The 18,609-nt window shown below is 60.1% G+C and overlaps 1 protein-coding gene across 5 annotated transcripts in view; it reads right to left on the reverse strand.

The window, feature by feature from the left end:
- The window catches only part of LOC128906541 (heat shock protein HSP 90-beta), a 42,649-nt gene extending 24,402 nt beyond the window's left edge, over nucleotides 1-18,247 (reverse strand). The window contains exons 1-3 of one of the 5 annotated variants that reach the window (XM_054193862.1): nucleotides 17,670-18,247; nucleotides 11,150-11,312; nucleotides 8,593-9,560 (exon numbers count right to left, since the gene is read on the reverse strand). The gene's annotated coding sequence lies outside the window, so the exon portion shown is untranslated. Of the gene's footprint in view, nucleotides 1-2,114; nucleotides 2,513-5,943; nucleotides 6,014-6,240; nucleotides 6,301-8,592; nucleotides 9,561-11,149; nucleotides 11,313-17,669 lie in introns of those variants that run through there. The other 4 variants (XM_054193861.1, XM_054193858.1, XM_054193859.1 and 1 more) reach the window with 4 other exon arrangements.
- Nucleotides 18,248-18,609: the final 362 nt, after the last annotated feature.

Raw genomic sequence — 18,609 nt, forward strand, 5'->3', positions numbered from 1 at the left:
ATATGATGGGTCTGTTCCAGGAGATGGGGCACATCTGTCACCCCCTCACCCCTTTTGTCCCAGCCAAGGGGCGCTCCACAATCCCCAGAAACAAAAGGAGGGAGAAGGGATGGATGCCCTAGCTGGACCTGAGTCGGGGGCACTCCAGGAGCCACACACGCCTGCACATTTCCCAGCTGACTTCAAATTAGGCTGAGGAGAAGGAAGATGCTGCCTGCTGAGAGCCAGGCTTGCCACGTCCTCACTCTGCGGAGGCTCCAGAAGAGCCACATGGGCAGCACACAGTCTGAGGACCGAGGAATCAGAAAGCCAAGGTGGCAGCATGCAGCAAGCATCGGCAACCATCGGCAGCATGGAGCAAGCAAAGGACTTGGAGAAAACACCCAGGGCGGAAACGCCACCTCTGGCACCCTCTTCCCTCCTCCCTGAACAACTCGGCTCTTCCCCAAACGGCCTGGCAGGACTAAGGTCTCACATGTGGAGCCAGAGCAAGGCTTGAGGCGGACACCTCCTTCGGAGGGAATAAGTCAGAGCCCAAACCTCCCGTTCTTGGCACTGGCCTTGGAAAGCCCACGGCAAACAGGAAAACCTCTGTGTGAGTAGGATCAGGCAGGGAGAGCCAACAGGAGGTGGGGAGCTCACCCCCGCGTCTGCCCAAGCCCAGCCAAAACAGACTCTCCTGCACAACCAGCAATAATAAGCCCGGCCACAAGTAGGAAAAGGGCAAGTCACATCCCTTCCAAATCCCATACGGCAGACGCTGCCACATCCGTTGCAATCAGCCACCTCCTGGTGTGCCACAGCCATGAGGTCCCGAGCTGCCTGGGACCGTAAGCATCCTTCGGGATGCCTCAGGCAAGCGTGGAGACCCCTGCATGGGAGCCCCCAAGCGCTCTGCTCCTACCAAATTGTTGCTTTGGGAGAGGCTGGCATTGGTTTGCAGGCTCTGCTGGCATCCCAGCCTCCTCCACATTAATTTGGGGAGCAGAGGAGACAAGGGCAGCTCTGAGACTCCCAGCTGGGAGACCCAAGGGTACCGTAGCCTGCGTCAGAGTGGACTGGCCACCCAGCAAGGCGTCCTGCCAGAGCTTGCCAGGGTGCCTGAACACGCTGGGGTGCCGATGCAGTCCCACAGCGATGCAGGCGATAGGGAGCCCTGCTGACCCCTGCTGAAGCAATCCCTGTCTGGCATACCTCGTCCCCCTTGCAACCACAGGGAAGGAAGGGAGGGACAGCTGGTGGCGGATGATTCGTATTTGTTTACCGGCAGCTGGGGCTATTTACTGCTGTTGGGTTTAGTTTCTGGTCGAAGGCTCCTCTTTCGGAGCCAGCCCAGCCGCAGAGCCCAGGCAGGGCAAGCGCAGGGCCCTTTGGCAGCTCCCTTGACACCCTGCGAGGCATGGCTCCTGCCCCCCATCTCCCCGGCACCCCGCTCCCACTGCCTCCAGGGTAACAGCCCCATCCGGGAACATGCCGGCAGATCGATTCCCTGATGTGGTTCACCACACGGTTACACCAGCCTTGTATTGCCACGAGGAGAGGGTGTGAGAATGGGAAGGAGAAGCTGCAGGGGAGGGTGGATGGCTTCTTAATAGCTTGGCTGTGTTGCCGTTGGTCTGCCTTCTCCTGTGGTTAATGGATAATGCTCCCACTCTCGTCAGGACGGCATGGAGACCTACCCAACGCTGCCGGCCTCAGACGCAGCCCAACACCTACAAACCCTGATGGGCTGAAAGCACTGTGCTCCCCACACGTACCCCGCAGCAGCAGGCTCCCCGAGGGGACAGAGGTCCCTTCCAGGGCAAATACCGTTGTGGAGCTCATCCACAGCACCAAGGGAGGATATCCCAGGCAAAAAAATGGAATTGCCTCCAACTTGGTCCTGAGGCCAGGAAAAGACAAGGCCTGTCGAAGACAGGGCAAGCAGCTCCTTCAACCCTGAGCCCCTGGCCAGGACCAAGAAGGGAGCTGTGCCACCCATCCCTCCCACCTCCCTGAGCTGTTCTCCAGGAGCAATCCCCAAGCCTAAAAGGAGGGAGCTCCTCTCATGAGGGTTTCCCACGAGCAAACCTGTAGCAAAACTCGAACAGGGCTGCCTACCCCAAAGCCCTCACCGTCTTTGAGCTCCTCCGGGCGAGCCGGCCCTCGGTTGCAGATGTAAATCATCTTCCCGTCCCTCTGTGGCATCAGTGGGTGGCTGTGCTAGATGTGATGAAGCAGGCAGAGGTGAGGACCACACGCGAAGCCACAGCATGGGCAGCAGCAGGAGAAGACAAGCGGGGTGTCCCGGGCAGGACGCCCCTCTACCCAGCACCCTTGTAGGAGGCTGGGGACATTTCAGTGGCTGTCTGGCGGTGCTGGTACGCATTCAGGTTGATGGCTTGTCCTCGGTACAGCGAGGCTGATGACCCAGTCCTGCTGCCGTCACTCAGCCTCGGTACGTGGCCGGAGCGGGCTGTTCACTGGGCAGGAGGCTGGCTGCATGACCCTCTGCTTCTGCTACTGCTCCCGACCCAGCTGCATCCCTCCCAGCCTTGCTCTTCTCCACCTCCAGCCCCTGCCTGCCTCCTCCCTTCTGCTCGCTCCATGAATTTCCAGCTGGAAATTTCACAGTGAGGTGCTTTCCCATCAGACAAGTCCTAAAGGACATGAACTAAAGCAAATCCCACTGGCAGTGATGTGGTGGGAAGAAAGCAAGAAGGCCCTGCGGAAATCTGCCTGATTTCCTGCTGCCTTCTTCTGCGTGAGCCGGGAGGCAGGCAAGAGGTCTCTGCTCCCCTTTGGCCTCAAAAAAAGCCAGTCTCCTGGAGATGAAGCCTGACTGTGCTCACTCATGGCTTAACTAAGAGGCTGAAAGACAGCACTGCACCCGGAATGCCAGGCTCACCGATTTGTGTCACGGATGGTGCATGACAGCCCCATATATCCAGTGCTTTGAGCCTCCCCTTTCTCGGGGATCGGTGAGACCAGGGAAAAGCCTGCTGCAAGCCGGAGCAGAACCAAAATGTCACACCAATGATGTTCTTCACACCACCAGCATCAGCAACGAAGTTACAAAGTGCTAGTGCTATCCCTACGCAACAGCTTCCCTTGTCCCATGGGAGCAACAACCCTCGTACACATTCCTGACGCAGCACCACGGCTCCTCTCCCACATGGGGACCCCTGAGCCCATGTAAAACCAATCCCCCTACCAGGTCTGGGGGGTCTGGAGCGGGAGATGGGGCGCAGTGCTGCACTGCAATCTCAGCTGGGGGCAGTGGGGTCCCTCTGGGCCATACATCCTGATATAACCAAACCCACCCAGGGTCTACCCCCTGCTCCGCATGCTTCTTTCCCCATTCCGCATCCCCATCTTGCATGCTCTTAACCTAGAAAGCACTTGGTCTTTATCGCACTGCTTAATCAAACCCTAATAGCTGTGTGGCTGTTAAAACCCTGACTCCTGCCCATCCGCAAACGCCCGTAGCTCACTCTGCACAGTGCACCTGAGCTTGCTGGCAGCTGAGTACAAGTTAGCATGGAGACGCGACCCCGGGAGCTCGTGGTCCTGCAGCCCCAGGGCAGAGCTGGGAGACTCAGGAAGGCACAGGGAAGCGAGCGGAGTTGGCACTGTGGGGTTGGTACTGAGCTGGCGAGGACCGCAAGCAAACAGCATTCTGCTGATAAGAGCGGGTGTTGCAGCTTCCTTAACACTTGTCAAGGACCAGGATATTACGCTGGACGAAAACAACTAAGATCTACGTGTGTCCCAGAGAAAGCACTGGAGGCTGCCTGCTGGCTTCCCAAAGCCGATGGCCAGCATCTTCCCATCTGGACAAGGCAGGCAGGCGCTCCTGGACTCCCTCTGGTCCGACGGGCCAGTCCCCAGCCCTGACTCTGACAGGGGAGCTGGGAATGGAGCCAGGCAGAATGAGGAAGGTGTAACATGGGAGTACGTGAATGGGTGCCTTGTCTTCTGTGCCCTGGCTTCCCCCCAGACCACAACAAGGAGGGACACAGGTCAGGCCAGGTCAAGAACAAGGCCCATGGTTCATCTTCAAAGAGGAAGAGGCTCATTAATACCTCCCAGCCCAAGATAATGAGAGCAGGGATGCCATGATGGGGAAATGATGCCAGCAGTTAACTACGCAGCTTAGGGAGGAAGGGAGAATAGGGACAACTGCAGGATGGAGGTGCCACGTTGTCCTGTGTGCTGGCGCTACATTTGCTGGTTCAGGCTGGAGCGAACTTCTTCATCCTCTTCACTCCAGGTACCTGGTACAGCGTAGGCCCTCGCCTCTCATTTGTGCTAGCTGGGGGGGAACAGCCACTCTGCAAACCGTCTTCTGGGGCCTATGTTACAGCCCTCGGTGCCATATGGAAAGTGTCCCTGCTCTGTGAAGACCTACTCAGTGAGCCAAGAGCAAGCCTACTTGTCTTTTCCAGAAGGAAAAGGCAACGGTGGGAGCAGGAGTGCTCCAGAGGGCACACATGCGGCGTCGGCGCTGCACTGGCACTGTATCAACGATCCACGCTCAGACAACCAGTGAATCTGAGAGAAAAGCATCCCTGCCTAGTCACGTCCGGAGAGAGCTTTGTAGTGAAGGCAAGCCCGAGGGAGCCCGAGGCTGTCCAGCAGCTCACAGGGGCTGGTGAGCGGAAACGATGCCGCCAAGCCGGGATGCGGTGCAGGAGGGGAGTGGGATTTCCCGTGTCGGCATTCATAGAAGTCCCTCAATTGTGTCGGCTCGCAACAGGCAACTGAGGGGCCATTGGGCTGCTTCCTGCTTCGGAGCAGCCGGGAAGCGCATCCAGCTGTGGCCAACAGCTGCACAAATTCCTCCTGCAGCCCCTAGCCCTGGGGAATCTACTGGGCTCAAGGATACAGGCTCACTTGTCTGCGATCCCACAGCCCCAGGGCTTGGCTGCTACTGCCTTCCCACACAGCCCGCAGCTCCACAGCCCGTTCCCGAGAGGCAGATGGGAGCGCTGGTGAGTATAGGCAGAGACTGTGTTGGTCTGGCAGTATTAGCACCTAGCAGGGGTGTGAAGCTCAGATTTAACTAGAGGCTCAGAATTAACTACAGGGGTGGGGACGACAGCACAAAAGGGCTCCACAGGAGCTCTCGGCACTCCTACCTGGACCGGGCTCTCCCTTAACGCAGCTGGTTTGCTCAGGAATGGAAAGAAACACTTACTGAAATCTTCCACTGCATCCCACAGCCAGCTCGGAGCATTTTCTTGAGCAGGACCTGGAGCAACCCCGGCCCAGCAGCTTTGCTGCCAGCCAAGGGGGCTCTGCCCCGCTGCTTGCACAGCGGCACATGGCGCCCAGCCCATGTGCCTTCCAGCCCCTTCCCCACAACGTGCACCCGGCTGCGACACCCAGCAGCCCCTGTCATGCACACACACACACCCCCCCCCAGTGATGGGTAGAGATGCACATCCCTCCGGACGGAGGACCGCTGCACAAACCCCTCGGTGAAGTCCTGCATCCCAGGCATCAGAGAGAGCATCAGCCCGCTTCGCATCCCCCAAAAAAGCCCAGGCTGGCTGCTCTGCTTTCGCATCCCCCCCCAAAAACACGTGCTCTTCCCCCGGCAATAACTACGAAAGGGGATTTGGAGTGGCCCTGAGAGGCAGCGAGGAAGAAACCACCCACCCCACACACACATACGCACACCCCCACCCAAAAAAGCGGCACGCTACGCATCACCCCACACAGGCATCCCAGCCGCGACCCACACGCCGCCTCCCCCCCACGCTGCGGGGCCAGATCCTGAGCTTGCATCCCCCCCCGGCTCCCTCCGAGGCTCCTAGCAGCGTTTCAAAGCTGCCGGGTGCGTGGGGAACCCACGCACCCGGCAGCTTTGAAACGCTGCTAGGAGCCTCGGAGGGAGCCGGGGGAGGGGGGGGGAGGTGGGTGGGGGGTGTTTCAAGCCCAACGACTTTGAGCCAATACCTTAAATACGGTCGCCCACCGCTGTCCCCCCCCGGGCTCCTTGCCGGCTCCGGCGCTTTCTGTCCCCGATGCGGATGGGAAGCCACCTCCTCCCCCCCCGCTTCGCAAGCTCCTCCTCGTTTTTTTGCCGCCTTCAGCGCCACGCGGTTCCCGTGGGTTGCCGGGGGGGGGGGGGGGGGGGGGGGGGGAAGGAAACAAACCCCCACGGGGAAGCTCCCCCCTTTTTTTTCTTTTTCCCGGGTGGGGGGGAAGAGAACGGGGAAGATGCTCCGCTACCCACCGCAAGGGCGAACCCACCTGCGCCGCTCGCTTTCCACGCCGCGCCGCGCCGCTGACTGGTGCCGGCCCTTCCCTCCTCTGGGCTTGCCCGCCCCTGGCTCCCCCCACTTTCCGCCCACCCCCCCGCCCCGCATCCCCAAGCCGCGCAGCCGGCGGGGAAACCCCAGGCCCTCCCGAGCCCGGGGTTTTTAGCAAAGCACAGCCTTGGTGGAAGGCGAGCAAAGTACCCCCCCTTTACGTTCCCGGGCTGCACTCAGCTCCGAGTCCCTATTAATACCCATATATTAGTAAGTAGCTCTAAAGGGAGTTATACATTATATTATGGCTCTACATGGAGCACGAGCTGGGATCTGGGATCGTTTTGCTAGGTCCATCGCTTGTCCCCAGTGCCACTTCCTAATCTGGACAAAACCCCTTTCTGCTGGCGGTCACCACTTGACGGGTGCCTCGGAAAATTCTCGGCAGGCAGCGATCGGTTTGGCTTAGAAATTAAAATCGGAAGTTAAAACACCCCGGAATGCCCTGGAAGATTCCCATATCTCTCAGCAAGATGCTCTGTAACGCACATCTCCCTGCAGAATCCAAACACCAAGCTTGTATTTTAAGCCAGACCTGCAAAACATCAACACGTAAGCAAAATATATACTTGTGTTTACATATATATATATATACACACACATATATATATATATATCTGTTTACGGAGGGAACTGAGGACAGCTTTTTGCACTGTACATTCATGGTGGTGCTACCCAGGAAGGTGGATGTGCAGACCTCTCTGAAATTTAGCAATTCCCCCTGTATCCAGAGGATATAAATATCGCGTGTAGCCAGTATCCAAAGGGCAGGCGTGGACTCTAAGCTGTTTTTATTTTCAGACTGCTTGCCTCCAGGTTCCTATCTCTCTGGAAAAGATATCTACTCCAGCGTGATAAAAGCCTGTTGTTTTGCTTAACAGTGCCAAGGTGCAGTGGGATTCCGGGGGGGTACTTTGTCCTGCAGCAAAAGGGAGTGAGTGCACCTGAATTCAACCTCAGATCCAGGCGGTTAAACGGTCTGCAGAAACCTTTTTAATATAGCTCAGTGTTTTGAGGTGCTTCTGCCGGCAGCACAGGGCCCTCCTCGCTCCCCCTGTTCACCTACGCCATGCGGCCGCAGGCAGCAGCACCAGGAAGTCCCTGAAGCAGCTTCGACTGCGAAAGCGTTTACTCCGTTAATAAACAGCCTCGGAAAATTCTCGTCAGACAACGATCGGTTTGGCTTAGAAATTAAAATTGGAAGTTAAAACACCCCCGAATGCCCTGGAAGATTCCCATATCTCTCAGAAAGCTGCTCTGTAACACACATCTCCCTGCAGACTCCGAACACCAAGCTTGTATTTTAAGCCAGACCTGCAAAACACCAACACGTAAGCAAAAAGTCCTCAAAGCCAGGGAAAAAGGCAATGGGGACAGAGGTGAGCCGGTGCTTTCTGATGCACAATGGGGTGTCACCCTCAGGAAGCTACTCCTTCATTGTCCTGCTCGGTCTCAGCCTCTGCTGCTGGATCTCTCCCTCTGTGCTGGTGGGTAGGTACTTGTTGCTGTTACGAGTTTCTGGGGTCAGCTAGGAGGGTGCACTGAGAACACAAAGGGAGCAGCAGACAACGTCGTCAGATAGTAAGACAGGAGGCTCTTGTCTTAAATGTAAGATTCATATCGGATCAAATTAAATTTAAAAGCTCCCATCTCCAATTAAGCTTCTGCTGCGTCTCCTTGGCAATGACAGATCCAAGCCCCATGCCTGCCTTTCTTCAGTCCGCTGTCCCTAAGCCTTTCCCATCTGGAAAGCCTTCTTCTGGGTGAGCTACAACAAAGGCAAAATCTCCTCTCCTCTCCTCTCCTCTCCTCTCCTCTCCTCTCCTCTCCTCTCCTCTCCTCTCCTCTCCTCTCCTCTCCTCTCCTCTCCTCAAAAAAGCAGAATAGAAGGGCAAGGTCGCCTGCTTTGAGATGTCTCATATCATCTCCTCTCTAGCTTTGAGACGCGCCACACTGTCACCTGTGGAGCCCTAAGAGCCTCCGTGGCTGTCCCCCAGGACATCGATGCCACGGCACCTCAGGTCCTTTGTTTCCCCGCGAGATGTCCACACTTGCTGCTCAGCAGCATGAGCTAAAATTTGAGCATCGCTACAATTTTATTTTTCTACATAAGCTCCAACTTTAGCACAGACTAAAAGCTGTGGGAACCGATCCCCCAGGGACTCCCCAGCACACGGTCCAGACCGGCGGTGCCCAGACAAACCACCACTGTGCTTCCAGACGCCAGGACAAGGCTCTCAGCATCTTTAAGAGCCTCAGACCCTGCTGGGAGGAGAAATGCCACAAAATTTACCTTTGAGTGGATATTCTGGGAAGTCTCCGCTTCAGGACAGGGTGGATGTAGCCACTGCTTCACCCCAGGCTTTCAGCAGCGGGGTGCGTAGCACTTACCACCACCAAAGTACGGTTTAAAATGTTCTCTAATTCACAGCTCTGGTCCTGCCTGCACAGCCGCTCCCGAGCACTGGGATCAAAACCTCTCAGTAGAGCCGTCTCTCGGTGGAGACACGGGGCTTGAAATCCATTAGCGCTGAACAGACGTCGCAGCCACCGGTGACCGCAGGCAGACGGGAGGCCAGCAGGAATACCCGAGGGGAGGCGAGGAGAAAGGCAGCTTCTAGCTCATAAGCACAGCGCGGGCCTCTGGCTGCTTCTCTGCACGCAGACCTGCATGACCACCCACCACCCACTTGCAGGGTGGGCTCTAATGGTGCCTTCCTTCAGGCAAGGAGGAGACCCGGAGCAAGGAAGACACCCGGAGCAAGGAAGACACCGTGGAGTGAGGAAGGCTAAGGCTGGGAGAGAGAGTCCATTAAAATTCAGCTCTGGCTGGTGCAAGACAGAAGAAATTTCACTCGTGGGGCTTGTCTCAGGAGAGGCACTTCAGCCCCCTGAGGGCCACGTCCGCCCTCAAGAGCGATGCACGGTCCTTGGGCTGCATGATGCCAATGCTGGCGTGTGGTCTCAGGGGAATGACACCTCCTCCGTGAGGGAAGGTGACAAATCACGCAGCCGGTGACACCTCACTTACTGCCCAGCAAGCACGAGGCCTTGCTGAAGGGCCAAGCTGCCTTGCTTCATCTTGACGGGGCGCGTTGCCTTTGCAGAGCCTTCTGCTCCCAAGTGAGTCTCGTGTTCTCGTCTTCGCCTTTGCGAGTACAATAACAAGCCTCCCAGAAGAAGCAAACAGCTACGGAAACGGTTTCTGCTCCAAACTGGAAAGAGCTGGTGCTTTGCCCGGCACTGGTACTGGGCCCAACGCTGTATGACAGAGTACGACACATAGAACTAGGTGTTTCTCCCCTGTGTGATTTAGGCAAGGAGAAAAAGTAGCCTCCAGCGGGGCACAGGGGCTTGTTGCTCTTCCACCCTCTCCATCCCCGAAGCAGCAGCCTGGTGCCAAAATACGCTGCCGCTGTTGGCAGACTGCTGCGCTCCCCAGAGCAAAGGGAGAAGGCAGAGCCCTGCTTTCCCAGCAGAAGGCAGCCAGCAGAGCCTTGCATGAGGCTGGGAGTCGCACGGACACGCTTCCCAGGACATGCTGGTGGGGCTCATGCTGCCCAGCCCTTCGAGTTTTCTTTCTGAAACCTCAAATTTGCACCGTCACCTGGAGCCCAAATTTGTACTCTCTGCTCAAAACTAGCGCGTAACAGGCAGAACAAACAGGCAAAGCGCTCTCACTTCACAGACGCTGACTGCCAAACCTTTCACAAAAGCCCTTTTTTTTTTTTTCTTCTCCCCCTCTTGTAGCAATTCCCTGCTTCAACTACAATGACAAAATCCAAAAGGGGAAAGCAAACAAACAGCTGGTTTGGAAAGCAAGAACAAAAAGGGAGATTTATTCCAAGCTGCGGGTAATGCATCATATGAGCTGAAGGAATATTTTCCGTGCCTCTTGGGCAATATTTGAGTTTTAGGGCCTGAGGAGCCAGGCAGCATTTGCAGGCACTTGGTGTCTCCGCAATCCTTTACACTTGGCACCCACATCAAATGGTTTCCTCGAGATATTTGCAAGCGCTTTGCAACTATACGTTAATTAACCCGTCAGCTCTCCTCTACAAGGAGATTCCCCTTTCCCTCTGAGGTGCCTGTGCTAGGGGCAGGGGAAACTGAGGCACGGTGAGGCCGTCAGCCTGCAGCAGGGCTGAGGTCGGGGAGGGCTGCAGGCCATCCGGCTCCCCTTTCCCTCGCAAAACCACCCTCCCCTTTGCACGCACGACGCACAGCAACAGCGTTTCCCTCCATCGGGTGCTGCCCACCCCGTCCCAGAGCCCTTGGTGCCACGGAGCAGAGAAACAGAGAGCCAGCGCGCTTAAAGGGCCAAGCAGGCAGGCAGGAATGGGGCTGGGGCGGGGGGGGCAAGCAGATTAGCAGCTGTATCCAATTCTCTGCACGTGTGACAAGGCAGCGGAGCACAGCCGGGCTGGGAAAGGGAGAGAAGGGGCATTTTAATCAGTCACATGAAGGGAAACACAGGAGATGCCGGACCTCTGTCAAGTGCCAGCAGGTTATTAACCTATTAGCCAATGGGGGGAAAAAAAAATCACTACAGGGTCCTGGGAATTTGGTTATAACGAGACTGCAACAATCCTGGATGCTTTGATAATCAACAAAGCATCTCAGCCTCTCGCTGAGATCAGCTAATGGCTCAGGGACCGTTTTAGTTCTGCTGTACCATTGCTGGCCGTGGCTGGCTGGGCTCCTGGCTCCAGAGCTGTTGGCAAACCCTTTTTTGGGGTGAGAGTTCCCTGGCCTTTGCTTGCTGGGCTCCCAATGGTGACCCCCCCACCCCGGGACCTTGGTGCCCTGAGTTTTGGGGAAGGAGGTGGTGGGGTGGAGGTGGTGCTCACCTGATGGCCTGAGCCCGGCTGGGACGAGGTAGGGAGCAGGTCTGCGATCCCCTCCTGACCTCTGCCCGTGGCACGCAGATCCAGCCGGGAACGTCACCGCTCGCAGGGAGCCACACAGATCTCCAGCGCCCCGCCGTCCCTCTGCTTCCTTGTGCGAGCCGACCTGCCGGGATAAAGTCAGGCAGCTTCCCTGTGACTTCTTCACTAGTGGGCTGAGGGCAACAGGACCTCACTGCCAGAAAAGCAGCAGCCCTGTCCGAAATCCTGCAAGGAGAGGCAGGGAAGAGGGAGGCACTTGCTGCTGAGTGGCCTCCCTGTGCTCGGCATCCCCCTGGCTGGTAACACCGAGAGGCAACGGGGTGACACTGCTGCTCCCGAAGCTCATGCCCCCTGGTGAAAAAACAGCCTGGGGACACAGCAGGGAAGGTCCTTGTCCCTGAGTGCCTCCAGCCAGTGGCAGGGCCATGGGTGTTTTCCAGCTGGGCAAGCAGAAACAAACCCCATTGTCCGCCAAGCGGGCACAGCGCAGCAAGGGGCCTGGGGCGCCCACTGGTTTCCCAGGGGGTGGTGGGGTCCAGCCAAGCTCCAGCCCCTCTCAGACAGCTGGAGGAGAGGGCTTGATGCCCCCATGGGACAGCAGCATCTTTGGGATCGGGGCCACTTCCCAGCTGGCAGGCTGGTGGAGACGCAAACCCACCTGCCCAAGCCGCTGCTGAGGGTCTCCCATGCCCTCCGTCTCCTGGGCCATCCTTCCTGCAGCAATCCCTCCCTCCTCCATCCCCACCCCTCTGCCGCCCTCCCTGCATCCTGCACATCTCCCCTCCCTCTCTGCACCAGCCGCACCGCTGCTGCCCTCTCCTCAGCACCCACTGCCCATTTGCTCTCTTGTACAAGCATTTACTGCCTAATGACACCAATTAGTCGTGGAGTTGCTGGGTGGCTAGTTATTCAGTGACAGCTGCACAGCCACTGGCCAAGGGTGAAATGTTAACCCCGGTGCAAGCAGTTTTCATATGCCAGGGGCTGAACTGAGACCTTGTTAAACTCAAGACACACAGTGTGGGCTCCCATCCTCACCGGAGGAGCCGGAGTTAACCCCTGGCACGGCAGTGGGAAGGGAACACCCTGCAGCATTCAGAAATGGCAGCCCCGGGGCACGGGCCACTCAGAGCACCCTGTCATCCTGTCGTGGTCTCACCCCGGGTGTCCTTGGCGGAGGATGGAGCTGGCGTGGGCGGAGGGAGCCACACTATAGTCAAGGTCATCCGGCCCATTGAAGCAGTGCCAGGGGCACATCCCTCTCCTTGGCTGGCAGCACCAGCCTCCTGCGACGACGGAGCAGAGCCATTGAGGAAGGAGGCGGCTGGAACCCAGCCACCCTCGTAAAACGCCACGGGGGAGCTGCAGGCAGCTGGGAACCAGAGAACCTGGCAGGAGGAAAGGGGGTGGCAGCTGCTGTGTGGTCCTGCTCCCCCCGCCCTCTGCCCCCCGCAAAGCCCATCTACGCTCTCGTGAAGCCAGGTGCCCAGCGGCTCCCTGGATCTCCAAGCAGCATCTAAAAGGCAGAAGAAAGCTTTCTGGAGGATGGCTGAATCCCAGCCCTGAGGGACAGCCTGAAGCCATGGCTCCCCATCAGCCTTCCTGGGTTGCCCTGGTGGCAGCGGGCAGATCCATGCTCCGACTCTTGGGGCGTGCAGCTGCAGCCACAGGCTGCCCACCCTGCCAGCTCCCCAGACGGTCTCTGCAGCCACCAGCACCATGGGGACCATGGCACGTGGCCACGTGCGGAGATGAGGGCTCTAGACACAGCCCCAGGAGCTCCCACGGCCACGCTGGCCCCCGTCTGTGCCTGGCCCAACAGTCGCTGGCTGGCGTGGAGGAATTCAGCTCTGTACAAACGTCTGGCATGCCTGACTAAATCCTGTTTGGAGACCAAGCCCACCCCGTCATGCTTTCCCCCTTGGGCGAATCGGCAGTGGAGCTGTGGCTGAATGCTCCCAAACATTCCCCAGGGAGGTCTCCAGGAGAGCCCTTTCCCACAGCTTCCAACAGTACCAGCCGTTCATCATTTCCATTCCTTGCCAGTCATGCTTCCGTGGGTTCCCAAGCCGAAACGTGGTCTCCCAGGCCACTCTGTGGAGCCCAACCATGAGGCATCAAAAGAAGGGCAGGCCGAACACATGACCAGCAGCCCAGCCACCAGGATCACCCTCCCTCTCTCAGCCCCTCCGCAAAGCCGAGCATCCACCCTTGGGGCAGAGGAAGCCCTAACACTGCCTGGGAAGAAGGAAACGCTCGGGGGGTGGGTGAGGGTGGGGGGTCCTGAGCCCCTCGCGCGTGGGGCTGGGGGGACATCGCCAGGAGCCTGCAGTGCCCCACGCTCCTGCTGCTGCGGCAGGGGGGTGGCGGGGGGGGGGCCTGGAAGAGTTTGACTGGCCTAGAGGGGGCCACCAGCTTCTGGTAGCTGTCTGCCCTCGCTGCAAAGCGGCCTGACCACGAGTGGGGCTGCGCTGGGGGGCTGTGCTGTGGGTGGTGCTGGGGGCTGTGCTAGGGACCCCCCCGGCGCAGCAGCCGAGCACCCACAAACTCATCGGCGGGAGGCGCGGGCCGGTGCTGCCCCCTGCTGGCGGAGCCCGGCGCGGCACCACCGTGTCCCCCCCGCGCCTTGCGGCGGGGACCGGTCGCGGCGGCCCCAGGGTGGGCGGCCGGCTGCTGCGGGCCCCCTCCCGTGACCGGGGAGCACGGGGAGCCCACGGGGAAGGGCTTAGCCGGCCTATAGGCTTAAGTGGCACCGCAGCATGCGGGGGGTGGGGGGGGTGGGGAAGCGGAATGGGGGATGAGAGGGGTGGGGAGCGCAGCAGTGGTGTGCTCTGAAAGCGGGGAGCTGAGGGCTGGTGGGAGGGGATCTGGCCTTTCCAAGCCGGGAAGCATCCCCAGCAGCACCCCCCACCCCGGGCAGGGGGCTAGGGACAGGCGGGCAAGGGCTTCAACGCTGGGCCCCCAGCGGCCCCCGGGCCTGCCATGAGGATGAGGAGTCAGCGGGCTGGAGCAGGGGGATGGGGCCATCACCGGCACTGGGAACTGTGTGGGACCAGGCACCCCAAAGCGTGGGCAGCGACTGGGGTGGGCTTGGCGTGTGTGTGCTGTGCTAACCTGCAGCTGAGCTGCGGAGTAGGGCTGGGGACGAGTGAGAGCTGGGAAAGCTGGGGGGGGGTAAGCAGGGAAGTCTAAGGGCACAAGCTCCAGCTCTTGGATTGATGGGGGTGAAAAGGAGCAGGGCAGCCTTTGCCTGCAGGTAACATACCATGCAGAAGGGCAGGGATGGTGTTAGGAAGCAGATTTCAGGGTCCTGCTGTCACCCAAGGTGGATCACATGAGGACACGACACAGTGACAGTCGCCCTGAGCACGACACCTGTCCTGCGGTGGCTGCGCTTGCAGCTCAGCTGTAGGCCCCAGAGAAAGGGGTCCTGCCTGGTCCCCTGTGAGCCCTGAGTCTCGCAGGGATAGGATGGGACAGGGAAAAGCATGAGGTGCACCTCCTTGGCATGTCTTGCTTAAGACAACTTGCCTGCTTGTCCCCACCGCCCTGGGCTATAAGGCAGCCAGGAGCATCCTTGTCCCTTGCCAAGTGCCATAGGGACAAGGGGGGGGCTCCTGGCGCTGCCTTGCCAGGGGCTCATGGCCTGAGGCTGGCTTGACATACCCATCCTCAGCTGATCAGGACTCACAGACAGTCTCCGGGGAAACGCAGCCTGCTCTGCTAACACTGCCACCCAGACCCAGTAAAATCTCCTTCCTGGCCAGCCACAAGGGGAAAGTCAGCCCTGACAACAGCAGTGGCTGGCTTCCCATGAAGACACCCCCCCCCCCCTTCCGAGGAGGAGCTGCAGGCATCACCTACTTTTCCACTCTCCTTGCAGGACCTGCTGTCTCTAGTGGATCCAAGCGGGTGGAAAAGGCTCGCCTGGCTTTCGCTAGTGCTATGTCCTGGGACAGCAGAGCCGGGAAGCTTCGCAGCAGGGCTGAGCTGCTGCACAGTGCCCAGCAGTGCTGCTGCTGGCCCTGCTTTGTCACGGAGTGCTAGGATGCTTGCAAGAAACCAGGCTTCTCGAGAAGAAAGAGAGATCCACAAAAGCTCGGCTTCCCAGTAAGCCCCGGAGTGGCTTGTTGCTGCCGGCCGCTCAGGTCAGGGCTGCCATCGTCAGGCTGCTCTGCCGCTGCTGCCCACATCCCCTGTCCCGCTGCTCCCAGTGCCACCCAGCTCACCTCCAGGGACACTCCAGCTGCTCTTGGCAGGGAGCAGGAGCTCCTTATATGTCTGTGCAGGAGACAGCCCATGCAGCACAAGCAGGCCACCAGCAGCAGGTGGCTGCGCTCCTTCACTGCATCCTCCATCATCTTTCCTGCACGGGCCTGGGGACCCTGACAGATGAGTTTCACTACCTCCTACCACCTGGCCATGCCAGCTTCCCTCGCTCCTTAGCTTTCCCCATCCATCGCAGCCTCTACAGAGCCTGCTCCCTCCCCAAAGCAGCACCAGGGCATGGGAAGGATAGAAGCAGCAAGCAGTGGCGGGGACCCTCTTTTCTCACCTTTTGCATGAAACCTTTACCGGGGCGACAGAGCAGCGCCCTGACCTTGAGAGGCACCACGGATGCCGGGGGCAAGGGCCACGCTGCAATCCCTGCACTGCCTGTACCTTCTTCTCTCTGTCCCCTGCACGCCAGGTCAGGCTCCTGCAAACAAGCCTCGGGCTAAGCCTTGGGCCCCGCGGGCAGCTGGGACCTCTGTACCGGGCCAAATCACGCCGAGGGCAGATGGGGGAATGGCGCGTGGGGAGGAAGGAGCTGGATTGGGAATGGTGCAAGGGCAGAGGGCGGGGTCCCGGCTCCCAGCGTTCAGCCTACAAATAGAAAGGGTCATGGGAGAGTGCCCGGCTATAGGGACAAAGGGCTTGCGAGAGGCAGATAGGGCTGCAGAGGAAGCCCCGGCTGGGAGGTGAAGGGTGGCAGAGCCCCAGGAACTCCAGGAATAAGGAGGGCTCCCTGGCAGGGTCCCCCCGGGTGCAGGCACCTCTGGGGCCATACAGGAACATAAGGGACTGGTGGGGCAGGGATGCAGCCAGCACTTAGGGAAGGCTGGGACTGACACAGGAAGGTGACAGGGGCTGGCAGAGGTGGCCGTGCCAGTCCTGGGGTGACATCCCCATGGGCAGGGTAACCAAAAATTGTACCCACTTGGCTGGTGCTGGGGTATGTGTGGGGGGAGACGTTTGCTGCCCCGTGGCACTGTCCTGGTGCCAGCCATATCTCCCAGGACAGGTGCCCTGCCCAGCCCCATGGGGAGTCCCGGATGGGGAGGGGAAGGCAGCAGCACCCAGTACAGGCAGAAGCACAGGGGTGAGCACGCTGGGGTCAAAGCACCCGTCAGACAGCCTGTCACTCCCCCAGCACCCCAACCCCAGCTGCCCTGCACTGCCACGGGACGGGTGCCAGGGTTTCCCTGGACTGCAGCCGCCACCACTGCTGGGGTCCCCGCTCTGCCTCGGCACCCACCCGCTCCCATGGCTGCTAGCACTGGCCCTTAACCCTGTGCCCTGTTTACAGCCTACAGCGGCTGTCCCCAGCCCTCCGTCTGGCATGTCCCAGCCCGTGGGACGCAACGCAGGGAGCTCCTGCCTGGCCCGGGGTGGCCCGTGGCACAGCCACGCTCGCTTACATGTTTTTTTCCGGAGCTGGCAGGCTCCTTCCCGCGGTGCTGCAGGCTGGCAAGGCAGGATCCCGCACCGTTTGGGCAGAGGGCTGCCAGCAATGCAAGCCCGGGGCTCGCCAGGTCCTAGCGCGCTGCCTGCCACGTCAAGGACACAGCACAGACGGGCGCAGGACAGCCCTCAGCCCCAACCCAGGGCCAGCCCCGCTGCTCCCACCCCTGCCCAACCCTGCCTCGCACCCCACTCTGCCCCGGATCCCCCAGCTGCAGTGCTCGCATCTGTGAGAGGGATGCTGCTGGGATCACCCTGCTGCTGCAGCCCCAGCACAGAGATGCTCTGTGTTCTGGCTTTTCCCAATGCTGGTCCTCCTGCCCCTGCAGCCCTCCTGGGGACCCTGTCCCGGAGGGGACCCTGCCCCACGACGGGGGGCATTGCCATGCTGTGAGTTTGCGCAGGCAAGGAGGGCAGGATGCCAGCAGCCAGCCACACCACTGCTGCTCCCCCTTTTCACTTCCCCCTGCAGCGGGGCCAGGCTCCGAACCCTCCTCGCAGCCACGGGACCGGAAAGTCCCGGGTCTTGGTTGGGTTCCCAGACCTCTGTGTCCCCCCGCCTAGGGTGGGGGAGCGAGCTGGTGGGTGATGGCCCCAGGACCTCAGTGCAGCCCCCAGCTGCAGGGTGACCTTGCAGTGGGACTGTGGTGCAGCCAAGTCCTTGGCTCGTCGGGGGGAGGATGGCAGACAGACCCCCTCGCCAGTACCTGGGGGGAACAACTCCTCTCACCCCGCTCTGCCTGCACCCTTGCCTTACCTCGAGGGCTCAGCTCTCCCAGTGCCAGCTGGTGCTGCCTGCTGCCGCCTTGCTGCCTGCTGCCTCCTCGCTGCCCGGTGCCGAGCGGGGTCGGGGTATCCTGGGGCGGCGGGTCCGGGGTGTGGAGGCTCTGCAGCCGGAGTGGGTTTTGGAGCCCTGGCGCTGGCTGGGGCCGGCTGAGCACGGCTGCTGCTGGCTCAGCAGGTGAAGGCTGCATGCACGGGCGGATTAGCGGGGAGAGGGAGGGGAAGCGGCTTCTGCCATAGGAACTGCAAGCAGGATTCGTCAGCGGGTTGCAGCGGGGCCGAGCGCCAGCGCGAGGAAGGAGAGAAGGGGAGGCTGCGGGCGAGCAGCCACCCTGGACGGACAACGCAGCCCGGGCGAGGGGGACAGCCCTGGGCACCCAGAGCAGCGCTGTGGGTGCCAGTATCATCCCTGGGATGAGGGCACCTCTTGGTGGCACGTGTCACCCCGTGCTGCTGTGCTGGCCATGGAGGGACGCTTGCTGAGCCCCCACCCCATCACAGCTCTGCATTGGCCCCACAGGGCCGGCGGGGGGGGACCCTCAACAGCACCCTCTGTCCCCTCTGCTGGGCCCCTCAGCTGCTCAGGAATGAACTGGCGCCTGCCCACCGGCTGCTCTCCTGGTATGCGCGGCCGGAGCCGTGAATGCCGTGCCTCGGCCTCCTCCCCAGCCAGCCGGGGCTGGCCCCCCACCAGGACATCCCCCCTCCCAGTCCCAGCCACCCTCTCTCCTCTTCCCATTAAGGGAGCACAGGCGGCTGAGCTTCGGTGCCAGAGGAAAACAGGTGCCGGAGCCAAGAGCGACGGAGCCGAGTGGAGGGTGGGGAGGAACAGGGGGAGCACAAAAAGCGCGCACCCCTCACACATACATGGCAGCACCCCTTGCCGGCATTTCCTCCCATCCCTTCCTTGGGAA

This window comes from Rissa tridactyla, chromosome 3, assembly GCF_028500815.1.
Source record: "Rissa tridactyla isolate bRisTri1 chromosome 3, bRisTri1.patW.cur.20221130, whole genome shotgun sequence".
In the NCBI taxonomy this organism is placed as follows: Eukaryota; Metazoa; Chordata; class Aves; order Charadriiformes; family Laridae; genus Rissa; species Rissa tridactyla.